This window comes from Leptidea sinapis, chromosome 5 (genome assembly GCF_905404315.1).
Source record: "Leptidea sinapis chromosome 5, ilLepSina1.1, whole genome shotgun sequence".
NCBI lineage: Eukaryota > Metazoa > Arthropoda > Insecta > Lepidoptera > Pieridae > Leptidea > Leptidea sinapis.
This window is the reverse complement of record NC_066269.1, coordinates 11,366,506-11,383,384: the sequence shown is the minus strand read 5'-3', so window position 1 is coordinate 11,383,384 and position 16,879 is coordinate 11,366,506. Positions and strand designations below refer to the sequence as shown.

Sequence of the window (16,879 nt, the reverse complement as noted above, 5' to 3'; positions counted from 1 at the left end):
TCAAAGTGAGCGATTCGAAAAAAGTTGCCACTTTCTTAGAGGAAAGAGAATCGTGTTGTTAATAACTTTTAAAAATAGTGAAAACACACAAAAAAGGAAACTTTTATTGATGAAAGATGCGACGAGAATACTTTATTAGACTTTTTTGTTAAACAAAATACTGAAAATAAACACCAAAAATTTGTTCACTAGATATACTGGGCGTAAACACTAAAGACGAGGTAGTAAGGGGGTCCAGGCTTATAGCCTGTTCGCAAGAACAAATTAAAAAAAATTACTCTGTGCTCCTGTCAAATCAAACATCAATAGAGGTGCGTTCATAACTCGTTATTTTTACGAAAACACCTAAGCAAATATTTAATTTGTAATTCAAAGAACTATATTTATTTATATTACTATTATTTAATAAGCCCAACATGGGCTTAATGGTTTATAATTTGACGCTATAAAGCGCAATTTTAAAATGTATTTTTAGTATTTTCTACGCAAATAAACCGCTAAAATCACATCATTTAAGGGTTCCGAAACCATATGGTTCGAGTAAGAGAGACAAACTTATGCAAAGACTGTAGAGCGTCATATCTTTCTAAACTGCGAACCACAGACAAATTTATTTAGTTCATTCTTCATAAGCGATCCAAACACCATTAAAAAAGTAAAAGGCACTTCATGGTACGAATTTTAGCCATTCACTAAACTGCATCGGAATCGCATCGCTTATTAAAATTTCATGGTAGGCTCTGTGGTCTGTGCATTTAATGTAAGAATGTGATATAGTAATGAGTGTTTAAAAAGAACCTATTTTGGATTTGTTTCTCGTTCTGGTGTAAATCTAGAGCCTAAGAGCTTTCAAAGGGGTAAAAGAAAGTTGCCTCCTACGTAATAACTAATACCTAATTATACCTCTTTTAAGTTTTTTATTATATTTAAATTTCATGGATAATACTTCAATTCAATTTTTGTGATATGGCGTGTGGCTGCACCAGACGGGCGCAAATTATTTCGCCAATGTCGCATGGAAATGGATAATACTTAGTTACACCATAAAGCTCTGTCACTTTGTCAGTGATCTTGACATAATATTTTGACAACCGAATGAACTACTTATTTGATGTCTGACAGTTGCGTCAAATGTCAAGTTGGCGACATTACGTAATGTAATCATATGTAGCAATGCAGATGCGCAGCGCGGCATTATACAAACACAAACATTGATTACTTGCTTGTGAAAGTTTCTTACTGCACCAAAATATTCCATTACATTGAATATTAGGTAAAAATGCGAATTGCGACGTCGACATTAACTGTTTATAAACAAAAAAATAAGCTTAAAAGTGTCTATCATGTGGATATGTGGTGTGAATTTAAAAAACGTTGGATGACACTTGGGGTGCTTTTTTCAACAGCAATGGCGGTTTTGGCGCCAAAGTTCGGTGCAAACGGAGGCAATACTGCATGATCAATTAGTTCTAGGCTCTAGCATTGCACATTAGCCATGTAATTTTCAAAATCATTATTTTAGATGTAAGCTTAGTATCAAGACATTAGCAAAAGTTTTTATATAAATTAATTTATATGTAATAGACGTTATATTATGTAGGTACTTTTGAGGTAATGCGGTCCTTTAAATAGTACCTATGGTTGTAGGTTGAATCTGCAACCCCAACGGTAAAGATATTTTCAAGCCTGAGAATAACAGGCTCAAGATACCCAGCAGGGTCTTTTCTTAAGATAAAATCTCATTAAAATGATCATCATATCAGCCGGAAGACGACGTCTACTGCTGGAAGGCCTCTCCCAAAGATCTCCACGACGATCGGTCCTGTGCTGCCCTTATTGAACCTTTTTCACTATCTTGAGGGGGGGTCTACCAACACTGCATCCTTCCGGTACATGGTGGCCATTCGAGGACTTTACTGCCCCTTCGTCCATCTGTCCGTTGAACTATGTGCCCTGCCCACTGCCACAGATCTCCTCATTTCTGATACGATCTCGCAGGGAAACTCCGAGCATAGCTCTCTCCATTGCTATCTGAGCGACCATGAGCTTTCTCATCGGGCCCATTACGATCACGTCTGCGTGCCATAAGTTATCAACTGGCAACACACACTGGTTGAAAACCTTCGATCTCAGACACTGTGGTATTTGGTTCGAGATTTTTCGGAATTTTGCGAACGCAGCTCATTAAAATGATCATTATTATTTATTTCATGAAACCTACTTCTTTTGCACGCAGTTTTTCCACATAAAATTTGGCTAGGCATATCGCGCACCCTTCAGAACTCTGCGAACTTAGTATGTTGAAATGTAAAGAAATCAAGTACCCGTAAAGAGCTAACTTAACTTTAAATTGTTTCCCAGGTCATCTGCATATGGAGTATCTATCATACATACCGCTGAGCTGCATCTACTACAACGCTGGGCGTACAGAAGTCAAGCTAGGGCGGCCGAGATTACATCTTATGACGTCATTTCACAGCAACATCGCCAGCGTGGTGCTGTGTGCTGTTGCAGTCAACGCTATGTCTAGCGCGATTGACAGACGTGTTATGGAAGGGTGAGTGGTTAAGGGAACGGTCCCATTCTAAAGATAATATTTTAAAGGATTTCTCACGAATGAACTTACCTCCCCTAACTGTAACACTCTCCTACGGAAAACTGGTATGAAGTAGCGGGTAATCTCCCCCATGTTTTGCATAGTGACCTTTGATGTCAAATACTACTAATACATCCACCACAATTTGACCATGACGATCTAGTATTCTGAACGACTTAGCCGCTTGACGTGGCGACATCGCTTTATTGAGATTTCTACAGCATTTATCACGGGGAGTATTCCGAAGAGTTTGACCTCATCTTTGTCATCGTATTCCCTCATCGCATAACGTGCCACGAACTTTAATATCATAAACAGCTACTGGGAGAAGAAAGGTTTTAAACTGTGAAATAAGGGTTCTTGTGTGGCATTTTCAGGACGATAACATACAGCCTAAAATGCCCCAATGCTTCCGTGCTTGTTCTCAAGCCTACGGTGATGTGAGAGAGCATCAGAGGTCACCACCACTACTTACCTTCATTAGGATACTCTCATAAAGAATGTGTGGGTTCTTACTGAAGTCATGACTCTTCTGCTATTTGGAATTAGGAAGGATTTTTTGACTGCATGACCTTTTCAGTTTACAAAGTAATCACGCTAGTTTGAATACTTTAATTCGTCGTTTAATTGACTCTTCGGGCTTAAGATGTAATACAGCATACTCCTGATGTAGGATATGGTAACGAAGTGAACGGAAGCAGCGGTGACTAGGAGAACTCAGAAAAAAAAAGAGACACGAAATGTATCCTTCTCTTTTATCTGAGAGTATATATCGAACAATTTGTCGCGTTATAGGTATTTAGTGGTAGTTTTTTAAGTGATCATCGCGGGCCACATTCTCTTGCAACACAAGAGAAATCACAGGAGCGTTGCCTGGCCTTTAAGGAAGCTGAGAGCTAGAGTTGTCTAGGCGTTCCCGAAACGTGCGAACAGGAGAAATGACCCCTTTAGCGATTTCAGTACAGTTCCGGTGAATTTGCAGTTTAGAAGGAAACTCTTTTCACCCACCTAATCATATTAAACAGTTTAATCTTGATGTCAACCTCTTGATAAGAATATGATTTTATACATTTTGTTTTTTTCTGCGAAATTTCTGTAGAAAAACAAAAATGCGATCCAAGCTGTTTTAACGCGTAAATTGTAATTTCATATTATGAAATTTGGCACTAGTAAAAGCGTTGGTTTCTAAAAAAATCTAAAGTAGGTATCATTTAGGGATAGAAAAACGTTTTTAGTTTTTATATGAACACGTGGGCGGCCGGTGGAATACGACCCAACAAAATTTATTGAATCAAGCGTTATACTGTGGAAATTCATAATTATCCAAATGTTAGTTATCACGAGCCTCGTGCCAGAATTCGGCGAGTCAATTGGAATACGACCCTTTTAAGAGATGGTAGTAAATAATTCTTCATCAAATGACGTCATGACTCTAGAATATTAACCTAAAAGAAAGTATAGTTTGTTAAAAATATTGGAATTTTTCAGGGCGATTCTGACGAGTGTAAGTAGCCCTTGTTTCTGGCTACCGTATACTTTACAGTCCAGTAGTTTATTGGCTACCGTGTCTGCTACTAACTACTTGGTTTCGCTGCTGTTCGTGCCAGTAACGCATCTACTACTGGTAAGTAATTAATATTATGAAGCTGAAGTAAGTTAATTTTTACAAAACAAATCTTATAACAATATTTACAATACTATGACTACATAAAATTAAAAGTATCATTACGTGGAAGCGTACCAAGAATACTGGCAGCATTACCGCGATAGCAAGGCTGATCCGTTGACCGAAATAGCTGCCAGCGCTTGGGCTTCCAGTAGACTTATTGAGGCGCGAAGATAGTATTTTGAACATTCTCCGCGCCCCTGGGCCCCACGGGCCAAGTGTCTCGACACCAAACGTCACAAAGATGTATGACTCACTGAGTCCGACTTCAGCAGTCGAAGCAGCAGCCCGAGCACCAACTGACGTAACTAACTAGCTGAAGTTGTCGTTTCACAAGCCTCGGTAATTTCTGACACTCGCTCCATGTTCGGGCTCAGGAATAATATCTGGGACTGTATTAAAGTTTCCTATAGTCGATGGTTCTGGCTCGTTTAATAAATGAATTCATGTAGGCACTTGCAGTCAACCAAGAATCGTGAGGAAAGAAGTAAAATGCATTCCACTAACCTTCGAACACTCCCACGTCACTCAGGTGGCGGCGGGGCTGCAGCTCCAACGGTCCTGATTCTGGTATTCCAGGAGAACGTCACTGGCGATCGCAAGCTTGCAAAGTTTATATGTAGACACCAGCATTGACCGTCAACACTGGTGGAGAGTCACGAAGCTTGTGGTAGACTTGATGACCACAGGTTATCACTCAGGGTAAACACGCTTTACAGAAGTAGTACTAGCGACCACGCCGAGCAAAGCTCAATTGTCTCTGTCCGCTTGTCAACCCAAGCGCGACTTGTGTCATCGGATAGCGGAGCACATACAACTACCCTCATGATTTCTAATAAAATCAGCAAGTACCGTACACTCCATACTCTCGACGAGGCTACGTGAGGGAACGTGAGTGCGAGAGTGTGGTCGGTACACTCATGACCTTCGTCTTCACTCGCCTCACCTCGCTGTCGCTCCGCTTTGTGTCGGCATTTCGGGCGCGAGTCAAAGGACGCGAGGTGGCGAGGCGAGAAATCCACCTTACTCTCGCATCGCATCTCGCATTTTGTTGTTGATTGGTGAGAGTAGGGACGCGAGCATATGCTCATAGCGAATAAGAATCGCTGTATATTTTATTTTAAAAACCAATAGTTTTAATAATAATCTATTGTGAGATAACTTTTGTTATTTGTTAATACGATATTTTTTTAATGAAAAAGAAGGACAAACTGGCGTATGGGTCACCTGGTGTCAAGTGATCACCGCCGCTCACATCCTTTTGCAACACCTGAGGAATCATAGGAGCGTTGCCGGCCTTCGAGAAAGGCCTGCCTGCCCTCTCGGGAAGCCCAAAATATGGAATTTTGGGAGAAGTGCCTTGTGCCATACACGATCAAAGGCCTTCGCTATATCCAGGCTAATTAATAATTTAATTATTAACATAAATAAAATACACACATAAAATTAAAGATTATTTTGAGGTACTGCAAAGCAATAATATTAACATTTGTTTGAAACAGTGTGGTAAGATTCCACTGCCTAACTACGAGGAGTTGAAAGCTGTTGCTATGACCGCCTTTCTTCCGTACCTGATGGGGAGTCTGTCATGTAAAGAAGAAACAGGTATGGGGCATTAAGTACACACCACACGAGCGCATGTTTCAACTGATGCATCGACTTTATAACCCTCTATTGTCTTATAAATAAACGCAGTGAAAAGTTAATTCAAGTTTAAAATTACTTCCTGTCATGTAATTCTGTAGTGGCAAAGGTAAGATAAAGACAAAAAGTTTTAAACTGGTAATAACTTTACTTCGCGTTTATTAATATTATTATTATTAATAATAAACACTAGTTAATTAATAACACAGCTAGAGTCGAGACACATAATACGTACATATTCTCAGTTCAAAAAATGCAATAAGCTCAGGTCAGATTATAATCATAATATATCGGAAGCAATCGCTTCTGGTTATCGTGGATTTAAATAATGTGGAATCTGAAAGGTTTGCTCTTTGTCAGGCGTCTATGGGTATAAGTTTGATGATCCGATGGTAAGTGATCACCTCACGCGTTAGAACGTGAAACTTTGTTATATTATCTAACATTTGCGTGGCGTCAGGTGGCAGTCGTCCGTCATTTTACTGACTTCAGCCTAGCGAAACACTCTAAAAAAAACGATTCACTCGATTGTATGAAATGTGCAGTCATTGATGGATTGACAGATGACGGCTAGAAAGCGGAGATAACCGAAATCCACTAAGTTTTAAGCAATTGTTAGCTTTCAAACATAGCCGGATTATACTTCGTCGCCAATCGCCATACTGTAATTACTACTATTTAAGGCGAAGAGTAAGCAGAAAACACGCAAACATGGTGTTTTTAGACAAGTTTTGTGGTGAAAGTATAGCATTTTGAGCTATGAACACTACTTAATCCTGTTACACATATCCTTAAGTCTTATTTGTAGGTTGCTAATGCTTGCTGTTGGTTATAGTTAACACTGCCGAGCCTTTTTGAACTACCACTTTTCTTTGAAGTTAAACAAATTTTTTGGCTTGGCGTGACTCATTTTTTTGGTACTTCTCTCAGAAAAGTTATTCTTAAAGCTTGTACTTTTTTGTGCAGGTTCATTTATTCAGATTAGTAGTGAATAACGAGGATTGTAAGCATATAAACTGTTTTCGACCCAAGAATTTTGATAATATTGGCTTTGTTACATAGATGGCGGGCCGGCAGCCGTGAACTCATATCGCTCGAGGTCGCTGGCATTTAGTGTCGCCTTAAAACTTATGTCGAATCACTGCACGTTTCGTAGTAAACTGAATTTTAAATTTTACTTAGGCAGTCTCGCCTCTTATTTCGTAATATTTACATCCTTTTTAACTGACTTCACTAAGCTGGCTGATATATTATCATTATATAAGTATATCATACCACAATTTCATCAATATAATTTCAGTGCCGCTGTCAAGCAAGGTATCATCTTTAGTGCTGCTTTACAACGAATGCTGCACGCTGTTTACAGAAGCTGAGGGCATCTTGTACGTTGCTGATGTGTGTTCCACTCTCGTTCTAGGTGAGGGTTTTCGTTACATTGCCCTAGATCTATTTCTTATTTGTATTTTATTTTGTATTATGAAGGAAAACGATACTAGCCATTTACAATACTCGAGGATCTGATGATTGGCGATCATAGCGAGCGAGTTGTACCGGCCACATATGGAGTATTGCTGTCATCTCTGGTTTGGCGCACCCCACTATCAGCTCGATTCATTTGGCCGCGTACAACGCTGAGCTGCATGAATTCTCGGGGACCCAGTGCTCTGTGAACGGCTGGATCACTTGATGTTGCGTAGAGACGTCGCTTGATTGTGTGTCTCCTACCGCATATCACGGGGAGTGTTCCGAAGAGCTGTTTGACCTGATACCTGCCGCCGAATTCCAACTTCGCGTGACACGCCACAAAAAAAGGATATCATCCCCACAATCTGGATGTGTGGCGGTCTTCCACATTGTGGTTTTCAAAGAACTTTTTTCCACGTACTACAAAGCTATGAAATGAGGTTCCTTCTGCGGTGTTTCCGGGACGATACGAATTGGGTACCTTCAAAAAAAACGCGCGAATGTGGGCGGCGGCAATCACTTAAGATCAGGTGACGCGTATGCTCGTTTATCCTCTCTTCCATAAAAATAAACAAATCAAGAAAAAAAATAATTTAAAAATAGATATTAATTTATTATAGTCTTTATAACAAATCAAATTAAGTTTCTAATAAGAAAGACCCTCGGTTTTGCCTTGTGCCTGCCAATTCCACTGTAGTTAGGAATTAAATTTTTATTCCAAATAGGATTTAAAATCACTTATTGTTAAAAAACTACCTCCCATTCAAAAGAGACTGCCTCAGACCTGAGAAGAATGGGTGCAAGAAACTCAGCGGGCTTTTTTTTAATATAAAATATGGATTACAATGTGATATCGTACAATAAACATTTATAATTAAAGAGCCTGAGGGTGTTCGCGTGTCATTAAGAAAATCGCTTATGCTCTAGTAACCTTTCCCACACAAACGTTTTTTAACAATTCTTTTAAATTTCGTAACACATTTGTTTTGTACATTTTCTGGGATCATATTGTAGAAGCATATACATCGCCCAACAAAAGACTTACTAACTCGACCCAACCGAGTAGTAGGCATAACAAGTTTGTTTGTTCCTCGTGTTAACATTATGAATGACACAGTTTCTAGAAAATTCCTCAATGTGTAATTCACGTTGACAACAATGTAATAGTGTTATTTCAGTTATATGTATAATAAAAGCATAGGTACATAATTAAGTAAAAACTTTATTGCATTTTTCATTTTTAAATGAATACTTGGTGAGTGTTTTACAAATAATACCAAAGACAAAGAAGCAGTTTATAGAACAAAATATTTTCTGTATGTACATCCAGGCAAAACGCTAAACTACTGATGTAATTCGCATAATATATTATATTATTACACGAAATGAAGGTATAGTATTGTTCACGCAGACGACGTGGCGGGCAGTAGCTAGTAAACGGCTGGATCACTTGGCGTTGCGTAGAGAGGTCGCTTCATTGTGTGTATTCTACCGCATTTATCACGAGGAGTGTTCGGAGGAGCTGTTTAACCTGATTCCTACCGCCGAATTCCACCTCCGCACGACACGCCACAAATTAGGATATCATCCTCACCATCTGGATGTGTGGCGGTCCTCCACAGTGCGGTTTTAAAGGAGCTTTCTTCCACGTACTACAAAGCCGTGGAATGCTTCCTTGTGCGGTGTTTCCGGGACGATACGACATGGGTACCTTCAAAAAAAGCGCGTACACCTTCCTTAAAGGCCGGCAACGCTTCTGTGATTCCTCTGGTGTTGCAAGAGATTGTGGGCGGCGGTGATCACTTAACAACAGGTGACCCGTACGCTCGTTTGTCCTCCTACTCCATAACAAAAAGTAAAAACATATGCAAAGCAAAACCCTATCAAAATCCAAAATGTAATATATTGGTGAAATCGCTAAAACTCAGTTTAAAGTGTGAGTGGTGAAATCGGGCCTAAGCTGTTTTGCTTAACTTTCAGTATCAATATGGCTCATCACGGTAGCAGTATCCAGCTACTTATACGTACGCTGCGGAGTGTTGAGTAACAAAGAAGCGAAGGTACTACTCCTGGTGTCAACTCCGAAGTCCACACAAGTCGGTGAGTGAAACCTAAATAGGGAAATCGGGTTTAAAAATGGCTTGATAATATTTAAAGCGTCTCGATGACTCTCAACACGGTTCCTTCAATTCAATCCTCGCCCGCCACGCACCAATGTGTTTGAATTTCGAATTTTATGTGTACATTTCTTCTTCGCTTTATAGGGTTGGCAAAGTTCTTGTGATTCCTTTGGGAGAAAATGGGCCGCGGTGATGGTATACCATAAGGTGGTATACCATCAAATACATATACCATAAAGTATGGCCCATACGGGTCATACTCGTTTCTTCTCCTCTTTCATAAAATAATAATTATTAATGATATAAAAAATTTATATCCGTTCAAAAAAATCGTCACCTTTTTGCTCTTAATAGTGATTTTCATTATTATAACACTAAAAATAAGGGATTGCTTGTAACTAATTCTAGTAGGCTTCATAAGATACATATTAGCTTTAAAGGTAAATGTATACACTTTTATAATAAAGTTCCAGCCGCTGTTCAGGCATTATCTACAAATAAATTTAAATGTTTTATTAAGAAATGGCTCTGTAGTAAATCCTACTACTCCACAGCTGAATATCTAAGTTATCTGACAGCCTGGGACTAGATTACGATTATTTTATAGCAATAGCAATGACATTACAATATTATATATTTCATTAAAAAGAGCGCAAAAAAATTATGCTGGGAGAGTTTATTGCGCCGCTTCTTCTCTCTCAGAGCGCCATTTGTTTCCGAAGCGGTAGTAGTGTCGAGTATATTAGAAATGACATCAAAAAGAATTCTAAAGGAATCAATTTTGAGAAAATAAATGCCTTTTATGCCTTTTATTATTGAGGTTGTGTTTTTGAGTTTGACAACGAGTATTTTTTTCCTCGTCGTCACATCACTGGTTTTATTACACCCTGTAAATCTTATTAGTGATGTATCAATTTCTATTCTCAGCATCTCGACACTCTCGATAGTTTAGATGACAAAATATATTAATTGGACGTACTTCCAGAAAAACTTTCCAAACCACAATCATGTCGGAATTGAGTTAAGAACACAAAACTGGTCACGTGATTCATATTAACGGACTGACAAGAATTGGCAGCCCTACTGTCACTCTTTAAATGACATCATGACTTAGTAGCCCAACCCACATGCATGAAATACACTAATATTGATTAAACTTTAAACACGAATTCCTTAAAATGTGATGTTCTTGGCTTGGAACGTTTTTCAGGAACTACATCCAATTGTGTACGGAATTGTGGCTCCCACTTTCAGGGGTTTGAATAAGAGGGGTCAAGACTTTTACTAAGTTTGTCTGTCTACAATTAAAACAATGTTCTGAAGTCAAACATACAATTTAAAAGTAAATAAGTATTGATTTTCTGATTACAGGTTGGATAATGTCCACTTGCCCAGTGGTGGGCTTGTACAGACTGCCCGCAGTGTTTATAGCGCCGACACAGGCTTTGCTATTATCTGTAATTTATACCGATCCTGACTTTGCTGATGTAACCATCTAGCATTAAAAATAAACATTCGTATCTTTATATAGTAAGGAAGAGAGGGTAATTGAAGAAAGTATCTACTAGAAGTGACATAGCCGCGTTAAACATGTCGCCTCACAGGTGACTCATAGACCACCATCGGGTAATAGTGGTTTAGTACTGATCAGAATGACGGACGTGAAACAAAGCGTAAATATCTCACGGAAAGTGTTCCGAAGAGCTGTTTCACCTGATTCCTGCTACCGAATTCCACCTTCTCACGATACGCTACAAAGTAGGATATCATCCCCACCATATGGATGTGTGGAGTCCACAGATCAGTTTTCAAGGAAATTTCTTCCACGTACAAATCATGCTGTGGAAAGAGCTTCTTTTAGTGGTGTTTCCAGAATGTAAAAATTAATAGCGCGTACACCTTTCTAAGAGCCTCGCTCTTGTGATTCCTCTGGTGTTGCAAGAGAATGTGAGCGGCGGTGATCACTTAACACCAGGTGACCCGTACGCTCGCTAGTCATCCTCTTCTATTACGTTAGTACAAATTAGTAAATATATATTATTATTGAATAAATTAGTAAATTAAGCTCATAATTGCTCACAGCTGAAGGAGAACCCTCTTGAAAATATTATACCATGAATGTCTGTAGATCTAATAAAGAAGTTATTTTGCTAGATTTTATGGTGCTTGTCTGCAGTCCTTTAATAACACCTAACCTATAACTTTAGGGAGTTGGGGATGGCTGAAAACCAGGGCATCTGGGAATGACTTTGGTCTATGAGCTTTCAGATAAGCACAAAAATTTAGGTAAAAGTTTGACGGTTTTTGAATTATTGAGCTTATTTGAAATATGGAAAAAGTCCGCTGTAGCGGACCCGCGGTATCACTGGTAACCATACATGGTTGCTATTTATTACTCTAAAATCGGTCAAATGTGTAAGTAAGTAATGTGTAAGCATTACTGTGTTTCGGTCTGAAGGACGCGTATCTAGTGAAATTAATGGGCAAATGAGACTTAACATCTTATGTCTCAAGGTGACGACCGCAGTTGTAGTGCCGCTCAGAAAATTTGGGTTTTACAAGAATCCTGAGCGGCACTGAATTGTAATGGGAATAAATTGTAATGGCATATTAATTACCATCAGATGAACGTCCTGATCGTCTCGTCCCTTATTTGTATGTAGTTAAGCAGAAAGGACTCAAACCACACAAAGGCATTTTTGAGTTATAGGTATTTAAGTTTCAGCTCTTAATAATCTTCCATATAAGTATCCTATATAAATATCAAAAAACAAACAGTTTCCATTTTAAAATAGGGTTTTCTCTACATGACAGATTCGATCTTGAGGAGTACGATGGCATACTTGACTAGTGTGGTTTAAGTCATTCTGCTTAACTACATCCATTTATGTTATGTTAATAATAACATAAAAAAAACACTCTGGTGTCTGATAACTCATTCTTTTGTAATACATGTTTTATAGAATTTATAGTACTTTATTCTTTAATTTTCCATTTGCATATTTTGTTTTGTTCTTCTGAAGCTCATAGACCAAAGTCATTCCCATATTTTGCCTTTGTCCCACTTATTTTGGGACACACAGTATGAAAAATATGGATCTTTGTTATCTGTAAATAAATTAATATCATATATTATTATAATGTTGGTTTAGTATAATTAGTAACTTTATTAGAAAGCAATAAATATTATTATAAATTATTTATACTGTTAACACATTAAAGTCTGTTATTAATCATGATTCCTTGTCCAGATTTAGGAAAAACATTAGAGATTGCTTAAAATAAATAGTATAAATTAAATTCCAGGTTTTGTGGCAAACAAAGCAAGATAACTTTAATATTTTCTTTTTGTAATTATTTCAATATACTTTTTTTTTATCCTTAACTATATAATTGTTGTTTTTTGATCACTTATTATCTAGGGTGTATTTATTTGTGTAAGTAATTTTAAATATATTATATACATGTATTTTTTGTGTTTAGGCGACGCGTTGTACAAAAATTTAATAATGTGTAAGTACTATAACTTTTAGCTAGGGACGGTTAATACCGTAGTTTCAATGCATGTGGTGTTTACCTATAAATAGTTATACAATTAGTAATAGTTATGTACACTTTTGTTTTTTATAAGTTTTATTGTAACTGTAACTGTTGTTACTGTAACTTTTGTTAGACCTTAATCTAAATAAATTAATCTCAGTAATATACATTTTGTATAGTGCAATTATTAAAATTCACTTGAATATTATGTTATTTTGCAGTGTTTAAAAAATCCGGCGGTGTTCTGTCAAAACTTGAATCGCTCATTGTTTCAAGAAAAATGGCGGGGTTTCGAATAACCTACTTTTTTTTACGGCGCGCCATGTTCTAGTAATGTGGAACGCGCGTAAACGAAAATATTCTTTTTTTGAAATTCATACAGATACCACGCATCGAGCAATAAAAATGTGGCTGTTTGTTGAAACTCTTTGTGCATGAAGGAATCGAAAAATAAACCAAGGAGTGTTGTTATGAAATTCAGTACAACATTACAACACTCGTTTGGATGATGTAATTATTGGTTATTACGACATTGGGTGTTTTAATGTTGGTAATAAGCTAACTGTTTCAGAATCTTTAATAGAGGATTTAAAGCATGGATGTAGATAAAAGGTATTTACATAACTTGCTTCTTAATGATTTATCGCACTTCTTAAATCTGTACTATACGGAAAGAGATACCAGGTGGTATAAGTACTATTACAATAAATTTTTAATATATACAATTAGATATAATAAGTATGTTAGTTAAACTATTAAAAATTCCATGACATGTTATCGACAATATATTTGAAAACGGCTTAACTCACACCTGCCTACTTGGAAACCTGTACTTTTGAACGCGTCCATATAGTAGGAGTTGAGACCTGTTTAGTGATGACATATTTTATAGTAAAGTGGATATTGTAATAAAGAAAGTCTATTGTAAATTACTAATTACCATTAATTACACACAAACATATATCATTTTTATTTATAATTATGTTTTATTATTGTTATTGAGATCTTGATTTGACGAGGAATTACAGACCGCGGAGATACAGCTTTCTTTAGTTTCGGGGTCTTGAGTCTACCCTTTTTGATCTCACTGCAAAAGAAATATTTAATTTTAATAAAATAAACAAAAAACCAAGTATTATCACACCCCGCGAACCTGTTCTCAAGCGGGGCGTTGCGAGTTCAAGCACGCAGTGCAAAAATGGCCGCGACCGCGAACTTATAACACTCGCGCTGCAACAAGTTGTACCTACATCAATTAATCACGGTTTAAGCCTTTTCAGATATATATTTGTATGTAAGTTTGCTAGAGCGGTCTAATTTCAACTATTGCTTAATATATTTTATACTTTAAGTTTAAAAGACCAATCAAAAATCATTGGGGCCTTTAACTTGCCTTTATTGCTAGATATACATATATTAATAATGTTAATTTGTCAATAAATACTTATTTGTAAACGTTTTTTACTTAATCCTTACTTCTTATTTATCTTAGTTAAACTGTAATATATCCATAATACGCTTTTATTAATACAAAATATGAGTATATAATAAAAGCGCAGAGATTTAATACAAGGTGTAAAGTTTTACTGGGTTATTACAAAAAAGTTAAACATGTGTTGAACACTTCACAAGAAAGTAGGTACCATTACAAATCTGTGTCTTTCTGTTGTTTAGCGTTCAACAATCTTTAGACATTGTTTATTTTGAAACACGAGTCGAAGCTTGTCTAATGTAACGGATAGATAATATTCACATGGAAGATTTAGACCAAAGAGAATTTAAACACTACGTTCAATTTAGACTAAGTACTTTGCCCAGCAGTGGGGTGATATATAAAATATTGTAAATGGATCAGTTATAGTTTTAATATTGTAATAGGCTTTAATAATTAATAAATTATTAGGTTACTGACGTTGATATAGTTAGGTCACTGTTTAAGAAAACACGCGTCTAAGCCACGTTTAAATTAATTATTTGTTATAACACCGTTATAATAAAAATGTCAGGCGTAGGTATGTTCGTATATCGTACTATCGATATACCAAGGGTAGGCAAGCAGTCTTAGGTGGGGTCCGGACACTGTGGGAAAATTTTAACGAAGTCCAGATAAAATCAACTTATTATAATTAAGTGCACGAACTAGTAAAAAAATAAGGACTCCGTGTCACCTTACATAACAGTGTGGCACCAAAACAAGCCGATTAACGTGTAAATACATAGCCCCACGCACACACTATGAGAATTGTCATCGTCTGTGACAGATCAGTTTGCGTCCCAAAAAAAAATAAAAAAAAGGCCGTCGTGCGTTGTGAAAAAGTGTAAAAACGATACAATATAAATTTGTGATCCCCCGTAACCGCACACACACTAGCATAACGGTGCTTCGCTTGCAATATCACAGCGCGGAGTCCTTTTTTTACTCGTCCGTGATTAAGTGCTACCTTTTTATGGTATGGTTTCAAATAAAATTCTGAATTATAAAACACAGGGCGAATAGAATAATGTGCGTAACTAAACCGACGGTCTTGAGTCAGTTTTTTAGTTTGGTTCTCGAGAAGAACAGCAAACTGTTTCACATACGTATGTGGGCCAAACATAGTGGCTAAATTAATAGATAGTTTTTTGTAAATTTCATATTTTTCTTTATCATATTTAGCTTTAAATTATTATTTCAATAAATATGGGTATAGTATACCTTACTACGCATTAATTTGTACTTGTTTATACATTACAATATTTGGCACTCCGAGGTTCGACCTACCTGTTGCCGACTCTTGCCATAAACAGATACATACTCTGTCGAAGATGTGAAACACAATGGTCATTTTTCAATAAAATACAGAGATTTCAAAAAATTATTATGATTAAGTTTCATGAAATAAATATTTTCTTATTCGTATAAGAATTAATGGTCAGACTAAAACCTAGTCTGTTTGGGTGAATATCTAAAAGTAGAGCTTTGGATAACTAGGGTGATTCATCCAAAATATCTCTCGAGTGTCCAGTTTATATAACTGGCTGCACGGGCCAAATATCTCGACACGAATGTATGTAATGCATTCAATATCTCAAAATATAGATATAACAGTTTCCAGTTGTGTTGAGAAAAATTGTTTGCATTTGTATAGTTCGGATTACACAATTTTTTTTATTGGCACCGAACAAAAAATGGGGCTTCAAAGAATGTTTGTCAAAGAAGATCATAAAAATATATCTCCAAGTGCTTTTGTCGACGAATATCATGTTAACCTGGAAAAACCCCCGAATAAGTTCATTATACAAATGATTTAAGTTTTCTTTAGTGTTATTTCCGCCAATATTTGTTTTTAAACAATTCGACACGTGTTTCGCCTCTACACGAGGCAACCCCAGGACGTGTTGTCACGCCAAAATCGCCAGAGACAACTAACACTAAAGAAAACTTAAATCATTTGTATAATTATGGATTTCCGCAAAGTAACGCCTACTTCAATAATTTTTCCTAAGTTCATTATAGTTTGGTCGTAAATGCGGTAGAAGACAATATGCAATGATCCAGCGAGCCTATGCAGAACTGAGGAAATGTTGAGTAGGTGCTTTCAGTAAATGACTCTTCTCTCTGGCTGGAAGACTCCTGGGATTCTACAGGTGGGAGGCATTGCGTAGGATGACGGCTAGATGGGAAGCACAGAGGCGCCGCTTTTATGGTCAAGCAGTAAAATATACTACTGCTAAGGTATATTGTTATCGCATTTATCACGGGGAGTGTTCCGAAGAGCTGTTTTACCTGATTCCTGCCGCCGAATTCCACCTTCGCACGACACGCCACAAGTTAGGATATCATCCCCACCATCTGGATGTGTGGCGGTC

General features: G+C 37.2%; 1 long non-coding RNA gene across 1 annotated transcript; it reads left to right on the top strand.

Annotated features, from left to right (window-relative positions):
- Positions 1 to 1,300: 1,300 nt before the first annotated feature.
- LOC126964473 (uncharacterized) lies at positions 1,301 to 12,612 on the top strand. The gene is made up of 7 exons (XR_007729384.1): positions 1,301 to 1,497; positions 2,362 to 2,557; positions 4,085 to 4,220; positions 5,765 to 5,867; positions 7,207 to 7,323; positions 9,351 to 9,470; positions 10,862 to 12,612. It is a non-coding gene; the product is annotated as an uncharacterized LOC126964473 (long non-coding RNA).
- The last annotated feature ends 4,267 nt before the right edge of the window (positions 12,613 to 16,879 follow it).